Below are 10,395 nucleotides of genomic sequence, written 5' to 3'. Positions count from 1 at the left end.
GCGGACATTAGGTGTGAATTCCTTTGCTTGTATGACCTTGTTGTCAATTAGCGTCTGGATCTTATTCTTTAATGTTCGGCACTCAACAGTGGTCTGCCTTTTCATACAGGAATGGTACGTATAAGTTTTGTTTGGATTGACCCATTGGGATGGGTTTTCTAATGCCACAACGGGAACATGAGTGACGTAACATGCGACTTTCAACCTTTCATACATTTGGTCGATGGGCTCAGCAATGGCGGTATATTGTCTGGGTAGCTTGTGGTCGAAGTTGGGTCTTGGTCTTGGAAAGATTTGGCGAGTTGGAGGCGACTGGAAGTGGGATGGTTGGGAGTTATAGGTGTGATGAATAGTGGCTGGTTGGGAATATCTGGGAGATGAAGGTTGATATGTAGGCGGTGATGCTTGGTATGTGGCTGGAGGTGTTTGATATGTGGGTGGAGGTGTTTGATAGGAGATTTTGGGCCCTGAGCCACCATTAGTGTTCCAACCTCTTTCTTATTTGATATGCCACCTGATTGTAGTGCCTTGTTCGTGGCTTGTAATGCCTCGAAGTTCGTTACCATCCTGCTCTTGATTCCTTCTTAGATTCTTTCTCCGAGTTTGATGATGTCAGAGAATTTGTGATTTTCGATAACCATCAACCTCTCATAATACTATGGATCCTGCGCTCTGACGAAGAATTTGTTCATTTGTTCTTCATCCAGAGACGGTCTGACCTTGGTTGCTTCCGACCTCCAACGAGTAGCATACTCATAGAAAGTCTCAGTAGGTTTCTTTTTAAGATTCTGAATGTAAAAAACATCTGGTGCGTTTTCTGTGTTGAACCTGAATCGATCCATGAAATCTGATGCCATGCTTACCTAATTAGACCATTTCTTGAGGTTTTGGCTGATATACTAGGACAAAGCATCCCCAGTAAGACTCTTCATAAAGAGCTTCATCCGGATCTTTTCATCTTTCTCGACCCCGACAAGCTTGTCACAATAGGTCCTTAGATGAACTCTGGGATCACCTGTGCCATCTAACATTTTGAACTTGGGAGGTTTGTACCCCTCTGGCAGTTCGACATCCGGCTATATGCACAGATCTTCATAGTTCAAACCTTCTATTCATCTATCGCCTTCAACACCTTGAACTCGGCTCGTTAACTTCTTGATTTCTTCAGCCATGTTTTTAATTAGCAGGTCCTTCTTGGAGGATTCTGGTGTATATGAGATTGGTTGGGTAGAGTGAGGTACAATTTCCACATATATAGGGTTACTTTGATGAGTACTAGGGACTTGGGTGTAATGATGGTCATTGGTGGAGTTTTAGGGATCGGGAATGGGTTGTGGTGTGTTTTGGGGAGTGTGGTAAGTGGTGGTTGGTGGGTACTGAATTGGTTGATGGTGATGTTGTGGCAGAGTTGGTACTAGTAAGGGATTGAGATTTTGGGGCGTGGTTGCGTATTGATTCGGTGTGGTAGGATTTTGTGGTTGTTGGTTTTATGTGTTCTGAGGAGGTGTTGGGTTCTTTATGTATTGTTGGTGGATATCGGGTACATTGAGGGTGAGTGACAAGTTTGCCAAGTTGTGAACATGCTCAAGTTCTCCTTGGAATTCCAGTATCTTTTGTTCCAATATCAGGACTAGATCATTTGGGGCCGGAGTACTACGACCATCTGAAGTTTCTGCTTTCTCAATATTCTCCTTTCGGATTCCACTTAAGTCTTCCATTTTTGCTTTTCCTTTGCCTTTTGTGTTGCTTGGAGGAAGAGGAGGTAGAGGGCCTCTGGATCTGATATAATACGCTGATGAGGCCAGTATAAGTGAACCAACCTAAGGGGATGGTAATAACAATAAAAAATAAGCAAAAACAAAAAAAAGTAACAAGTCAGTGAGGATCCTGAAATGTTTGCAGTATTTAAACACATATTGCGGAAATGTAAATTCATGTCTTAATTTGGGAACCTCGTTGTGCTCGAGGTAGGCCTAACGACAGATAGATTTGGAGAACTTTTAATGCCAATAAATGCTTCATTTCATAATATAAAAATAGACGAATTCCAAAACGACACTAAGATAATAATAAAATAAGTCACTACTGGCACTTGGCCTTATTACATTTTTAGGAAAAAGAAAATAAATCTAGCCTATTTGGTCCCAAAAGGACCTTCCCCAGATTCGATCTTCTAGACTCCATCATATAGATCCCCCAACTCGCGCAGCCCCAGCAGCAAGTAGGCCCTGGCCAGATGTCCTCCTTCAGCTCCTCTAGCGTTCTGGCAATTTTCAATCCTCTTTATGACTTTACCTTCCAGCTCCACTATTCCTCGCTCCAGATATTTCAGTTTCCTGTTGGAAGTGACTGCCATTTCCTTCCATTCTTCGATCAACCACGCATTCCTCTCATGTATTTCCCGGTGCTCATTCTCGGAGACGTGGACCCTTTTGCGCAGTTCTTCATCTATGATTCTGTTCCCTCGACCAGCCCCTGGTGTCACCATTCCTTTCAGATTGTCCTCTAACCATGCCGGGTAGAGAGGCTCGCACCCTACATGATATATATCTAGCTCAACGGTGTTCTTCTCCATAATGATTTTGCAGTGCCATATGTGATGAGCTTGGCACTTGTAAGGGACATCATCATCTTGAAAGTCTGCCCTAAAATGACTCATCTTGACAACCCTTGGTACAACCTGTTTTTTGTTTGCTTGCCTCATAACTCGCATAGGGACATATGGGTATATCCCTCTCAACCCGATCAACACCAAGTGCGGAGCATCCCTGGATCTGATAATAAATTCGTCTGTTGGGAACCATTCAAACATCCACTGCACTAGTTCCTCGGTCAGATTATCGAAGAACTCTACCCATTCTTTGGCACTTTCTGGCTAAGCAAATCTGTCTGGAATGTATGTCATCTGCTTGGGGTGATGGAAGGCAATATGGTTATTCCAAGCCCTTCGCAGAAATTCTTGGCTATAGTGACCCTTTTGGAAATGCTCCAACAACCATAACTGCAGCAACAAGTTACAACCCTCGAAATGCTTGACCCCTCTTTGACAACGCTCTAGAGCCCTATAGATGTCGGATATGATCATGGGACTATGGTAAATGTCTGTCCATTAATACCTTCCATCAAAGTCTTGGCGACCATGGCCAACCTAGTATGGATTCTTCCCTTTTTCATTGGGAACACTATCAGGCCTAAGAAGCACACAATAAATACAAACACTCTGCGGTGGATGTGACCCAAAGAAGTGAGAGAGATCTCATCATGGTAGGTATGGAAAGACTTTCTATGTCCATACCTCACGTACAGGTATTCTAAAGGTATGTAAGATTCCTTCAAGCACACTAGGTCGGCATTCTTCTTCAGCCCCATCATCTTCAAAAATCCCTTGCCCGTACGGTTTTCTGGTACCAATAAATCGGGAATATCTCAAGTCAACCCCACAAGCCCTCCAATTTCTTCTAGGAGTGGTGTCATTTCTATGTCGCCAATATGAAATACAGCCCTTTCACTCTCCCAGAATAAGGTGGCAGCCTCAATCAGTCTATTGTTTGGCTCAATATCTATTAAGGAAGGCAGGTTACCCAGGTACTTTCTCACATGTTTCTTGTCACTTAAGGAAATGTCCTCCCACCAATCTAGAAACAATGGTGGGATATTGCTAACCATACCGAATCTGGCGACGTCGTGCCTCATTTTCTGCAAAACAAAAGGGTTAGACCTTACCCCCACCAGATTCGACTATTTATACATTTATGATCAACATATCATCATTTAATTCTCCAAATTAATGCACAGAACGTGGTTGTGTCCGTTGGGATTATGGAAAACCCGATGGACTTTGGATAAGGCTTATCTTAAAGGATCATTATGTGGACAACATAATTGATCCGACTAGGTTTGACCATGATGCATGCACAATTTTAACCAGAGTAAGGTTTCTATGGGGTTTTAGACTGGTACCCTCAAGCGGACAACTCGAGGGGGAAGGTACGAAATCATCGACTGCACCGCTGATCGATTGATTTTACCGCAAATAAGCCATTCCGAATTTAAGGGTAATAAATAGGAAGAGCGCAACCACTCATTAAAGCGTTGCTATAGGATTTGATACGCGCGAGTGGAATATGATATGGAGCATGATTTATGCAATAATTAATAACATGTAGTCAAGTATTTGCACGTGAAGAAATAGTAAATGTGGTATTAAAATAATTGAAAGACAGTTACAGAAAAAGAAAACAAAGAGACAAGTCAGTTTCAAGAATAAATAACCATAAATGCTTAAAAAATGCACAGTTAAATTCAAATAAGGGAGAAGGGTATGGGATAAAGCATGCTTGGACTAATTTGTAAAAAGATAAGTTCGTTATGGTAAGAGCATAAAGGTATCCCCAGTAGAGTCGCCATGCTGTCGCGCCCCCTTTTTTTCCTCCGCAGAGAAAGTCTGGATTTCGACATTCATGGGGATGATGACTCGTTTCCTTTTTGGGAGGTATTTGAAGAGCCGCCACCTAACGGATTATGGTGCGTTAGGGTACCTAGAGCGATTAACTCTTAGACTAGTTTGCATTATCAGAGATTAGGGTAAGGGCTCGAAATAACCTTGGGGGGAAGGAGTTAGGCACCCCTCTTGGTCCACAATGGTGGGTCCCGACCGAACTTATATTCACGAATTAGTCCATTAACAAATAAATAGTTGCATCAAATAATTTGCAGGTAGAGCACGTTGGACGTTGTATAACTAAAATAATAAGACAAAGGTTTTGAACAAATTGTATATAAAACAAAGTTTTAAACAGAAGGGATTTGGGAAAGGAGGGGTCCTAGGTTGGTTAGCCTACAGGATCACCCCACACAATGTCCGGTAAACACTCCTCAATGAGGGGCTACACATGACATTAGCGCGTAGTCATCATATCCCATATCTACCCTTCCCACCCCGTGGTCATAGACATGATGTCTAGGCGAATATCAGAACACATAAGATATGCAGTTTTTGTTTTATTAACTCAGAAGTGATGGCTCTATCCGTTTGCCTACTGATTTTAAGCTTGTTAAAACCAGAACAACATTAAGTAGCAAAAACAGTTTTAGAGTTGCAGAATTTAAACTTACCCTATAGGCTTGCCTAAAAACTGGATAGTGGCATCCTAAGAACATGATACTACGTTTGATATAGTAAAACAATGGGTAGATTTTAAAACAAACTCTTGAGTTCCTATAGGCATGCTGTCTAGTGATAGATTAGGGCAGTTTTTGAAAGAATTCATTTCAGGACAACAAACCGTTAACTAGACCAACTTCGAAGCAAACTACTCAAGAACTGGATTGACTCATTTAAACTAAACTGATTTTAGATCTATGCAGAGTTCCTGATGTTGTTTCATATAGGCATGACATCTAATTGTTTAAGAGCTGCTGTTAGAAACTTGTAGGCATGATAATAAATAAAAAACACAAGTAAACACACGTTATAACAGCAATTGAACTGGACTATATCCTATAGGCATGGTATCTACTTGTGAATTTTATTTTAAGACCTATAAACATGATTTCTATTATTGGAACCACTTGAAATCTATAGGCATGATTTCTAACATGGTAAGGATAACATAGCAAATATATAAAATCTTATAGGCATGGTTTCTACCCATATTACCCCACAAATATGTAACTACCCACCCTTTTTCACTAGTTACCCCAGTATTCGTTTACAAATTATTACAAACCAAATGAATGAATTACATAAATAGATAAAAAGAAAAGAAGAAGCTACACTATAGGGATCCTGAAGCAAGCCCAAGTGGTTTTCCAATACCTACAATAGCCTCAAATGCCAATTTCATAGACAATATCATTGTTTATGTGCGTCAGAGTTCCCTAAGGATCTCAAGGATCCCAGGAAGTGCTCACACCTAGACTTTGTAACCAAATGAGTAAGTGTCGTGTGGAAGGGCCAGCCTTAGTGTGCCAGAGTTCAGAGGATTCTCAACAGGATCCCAAGGCAGTACACACACTGGAGGAGGCAGAACCTAGTGACTTAGGAGTAGAGTGAGAGTGCTTGACACAGTTTGAAAGGTTTTAGTGGGAAAACAATATTAAAAAAAGATATTTGCTTGAAATAGTTTTGTAAGAAAATACATAGGGAGTTACTAAATAAGAGAGTTTTAAAAGGCAAGGTGACTAACAATCAGTCAAACCAAATACAGAAGCAGAAAGAGGTTCATCAGCACTTCAATACATGGAGTCAAACAGGTGCACACATCCACTTAGGGGTAATGGGGATTTGGGGTAAACATAGGGCACATAGTAAGCACAGATGCACATAGGTACAGAATCAGAGAAGCCTTAAAAGGGGTCAAGGCTTTTAAAGTATAGCATGAACTGTAGAGTTGATACAGAATCAATAAGCTTAGGATAGCCAATTACTTCATACAGGAAGGTGCATGCCAGGGATCAGAGAAACATAGTCATATTGGGTCCTACTAGAAGGGGATCCTAAGGGGTATATAGCATGCAACAAAGAAGACAGTGAAGTATACATGTTAATTGCAGGTTGAACAACAAAACCATAGATAGAAGCATATTACAAACATGACAAATTAAAGTAATATGAGAAGCATATTGTTTTGGGACTTGAATTAAAATTGGAACATACCAGTAAGGGTGAAAGAGAAACCAGCAGTCAGCCTAGGCTTGCAATCGACTGACTTTAGACAGTAGTAAGTAACCCAAAAGATAGAAGAAAGCTTTTAGTGTGAAAGAGAGAGAGTTTTTGAACCAACGTGTTCGTGTTGGTGTCAATGAGAAAGTAGGTATATAGTAGTTCGAAACTAGGTAAAATAAGGCAAGAATCACAATAGTATAGTAATTATGGAACTTAGAATCAATTAGAGCAAAATCTGTACAAGTATTCCCATAAGTTAAAGGAATCAGTTCAAAAGGTATGAACAAGTAACAAATAAGGAAAGAAATCAATGTATGACCAATAAGGAAAGATTTCAAATTCAATAAGTATAGGGTAAACAATTAGGGCTAAGTTCAGAAAACTCTAATTAAGGAGATAATCGGTAGGAATAAAATACTAATGCAGACAAGATAAGCAAATCAATCAATTTGAATAGAAAGAGTCGGAAACAAAGGTTTAAAGGAAGGTCTTCCAATTAAACCATGAAATAGGGAATCCAGAATCAATCAAAGAGAAAGTCATGATTCAGTGTTCATCATATAAATAGAGTAAGATAAGAACAATCAGACATAGCAAACACGAAGGTTAAACAACACTGATAGAAAGAAGCAAGTCTTGAACAGTCAAGATGGACACAAGCACATAGAAGTGATATAAGTTAGGCTGAAAACTCAGTAGGAACATATTCGAGGTAAGATAATCGCAGAAACTCAAACAAGAAACGATCAGTCATGCTAATACACAGAACCAAACGAAGAAACCTAGAAAATTAGGGCTCTCAACATAGACGAGTTGAAGAGGGAGTAAAATAACAGAATCAGTCAAAAATATGTTGAAATAGAAGTTTAAACACAAAAAATCAGTTAAATAAAATTTTAAAAGAAGTTCTGAAACCCTAATTTTTTAGAAGAAGGTGAGAAACACTTGAAATCAACGATTCTTGTAAAGAGTTCCAAGGACAGTGTAAAACATTAAAGAAACAAACTCAAATCTTCTTAGATCTGTATAGATCTAAGAGATATAGGAAGAAATTAATGTTTCAGAAGAAACCCATAGAGAGATGAAAGAACCTGTCTAGAATCCCAAGGATCGTAACAGATACAACATGATTTTGCTCGAAATCATACTGGAGTAGCCAAGAACAGACAATTGACGAACCCTAGATGCAAGTCGGCATGGCCCTGGGCCCTTGAAGACCTTAGAGAAGGCAGGCATATCATGAGAGAAGCCATTGGAGGCTTAGGAGACGATGAGAGGTCACCAGAGATGACCGAAGAGGAGAGGTTAGCGGTTGAAGGGCTAGGGTTTGGTCGAGAGTTACTGAGAGAAGAGAGGATCTTAGGGCAGCGGATTTGGAAAAATGGTTAGGGTTGGAGGGTCGTTTGGGATAAAGAAAGGCAAGAACGAACGAGGGTCATTGATCTAAAAAGATCAACGACCAAGATTTGATAGGTTTTGGGTTAGGTATGGGTAATTAGGGCCTGGGTTGAGTTATTTAATCCGAAATTGGGCTGGGGTCTGGTTAAAATTGAGGCTAAAATTGAAATGCAATCTTGCTAGATTTTAAATAGCTAATTTATCCCCATATAATTTATAATAAATAACAAATAATTCCTAGAAAATAAGTTTGTGCACCAAAATGATTTAAAATAGATATTAAACATTTTAAAAATATAGAAGGTCGATTTTATGCATATAAATGTGATTATACATTAATATGGCTAATATTGCAATTATATACAAATTAGTTTTAAAAATATAAATGCAATTATAAAAAATGCACAAAAAATATTTAAACAACATTTTGGCATAAATATAGGATTTAGATGACTAAATTACCACAATAATAATTTGAGGGGTAATTATCGGGGATTTTATGAGTAAAAGGGGAGGAAATAAATTAATTGAAAATCTTTAAAATTATAGAAAAATTATAAAAACCTTGTGCATGCTTATACATGCATATATATGCTATTTTGAAAGTATTTATGCATATTAAAAATATGTGGGAAAAATTGGGTATCAACAAAGACAACCAGTCTATACCCAATATCACATCAACATCTACCATACTAAGCGACACGGATCCACTCGGGTCTCCAGACCCCCAATAGTCGCCACACAAGACTGATATACGCAGTCTACAACCACGACATAACCTGTTTATGAGAACTCTCAGTCCCCAAATCCATAAAGCGTATGAATTGCCATATCTGATCCCAACACCACCGCTCGAATATATAACACACCTCTAATACTCAATCATTCCACGAGGGATACTCCTATAATTCTTCTGTGCCACCAAGCAAACTTGAATATCAGTAGTCTATCCAACAAGAGAGCACCGCAATACCAATGAAGTACCCTTAACTCAAACACATTGCCCTTTCTGAAATGTATACCCTCATCAAGCCGCACCAATTAGTGATATTATTTACCTAGTCGTCTGAAACGACGCATGTTGTCTAAGAATTTATGACCTTCCTTTCAGAACTGAACTATGACCTTACACATGCAAATCTCAATCCTACACAACATACCGCATATACCATACCATCCTAGGATAAACATGAGAACTTCATATCCATTTCGCGCCATAAGCAACTACGTACTCAACTAGCCGAGAACTTTCCATTTGATCTCATCTAGAAGAAAATCACTATTCATCACATGCTCCTCATGCCAGTAGAAAATATACATCTCTAACCGTGGTAGAAACCATCAAGAATTCTTTGAATCCCATTTGCACAAAACCAAACCGTCAGAACTGAATCCTTCTAGCTCAACCAAGCTATGCAGGTCACCAAAACCCCAAGAGCATTGCCACGAGACACCTGTAGAAACTCATTACCTCATAAGCACGCAAAGAACTAATCATATCCCTTACCATGCCGATTTGACCTACTACCAAGCTGTCCTATTTATCCAAGTTTCTTCTGAATTACCTTCGAATTGATACTTCTCCTTGCCATAATACCGCAATCCTCAACCCAGACTCACCACACGAGACCCAAGTATAAAATCACACCGTCTAAGGCTCATAAGTCGCTGAATACTCTCTTAAATATCCTCAAAAGCACCACATTCAAAATACTTACCCTGAAGAGACTTCCTGCGAATCCCACGCTATTACCTTCACCTTCTTGATACTGATATGTAGAATACCATAATTGATATAGAAATACCATAAGTCTTGACACCTTCCAATGTAAACCCTTGTTCCTAGCCAAATATACATCCTAAAGATCTCCAATTACTACATGTAAATCTTGAATCCTTCAAAACCATTCTCGGGAGTCATCCACTCTACTCAGGTTTCAATTGGACTGATCAAATGAACCGAACGACCTGTGCCTCATTAGAACCGAAATACCTATGGAAGTAACCCCACCTTAGTGCAACCAAATAAATTCCTGCTCTATGCACCATACATCCTTCCACCAATAACAACTCAAGTCATTCCGTGATTCTCATACACCCATAAAGCATAACATAACCTTTATTAAAATTTCCTTTACTTGAGCCATCCTCGATCTCAACCCCTGCAAGCCACAACTGATTCACTAATATACCTCAAACTGAAACCAATACAACACATAACCATGCAATCAACTAATCAATAGCAGACTCCCCCACTTGGCTCAAATCCATAGGTTAAAACACACATAACTCACAATGCACATACTATACTACTGCCATAATACCAT

The sequence above is a fragment of the Nicotiana tabacum genome, chromosome 11 (genome assembly GCF_000715075.1).
Source record: "Nicotiana tabacum cultivar K326 chromosome 11, ASM71507v2, whole genome shotgun sequence".
NCBI classification, from domain to species: Eukaryota; Viridiplantae; Streptophyta; class Magnoliopsida; order Solanales; family Solanaceae; genus Nicotiana; species Nicotiana tabacum.
This window is presented reverse-complemented; position numbering follows the sequence as displayed.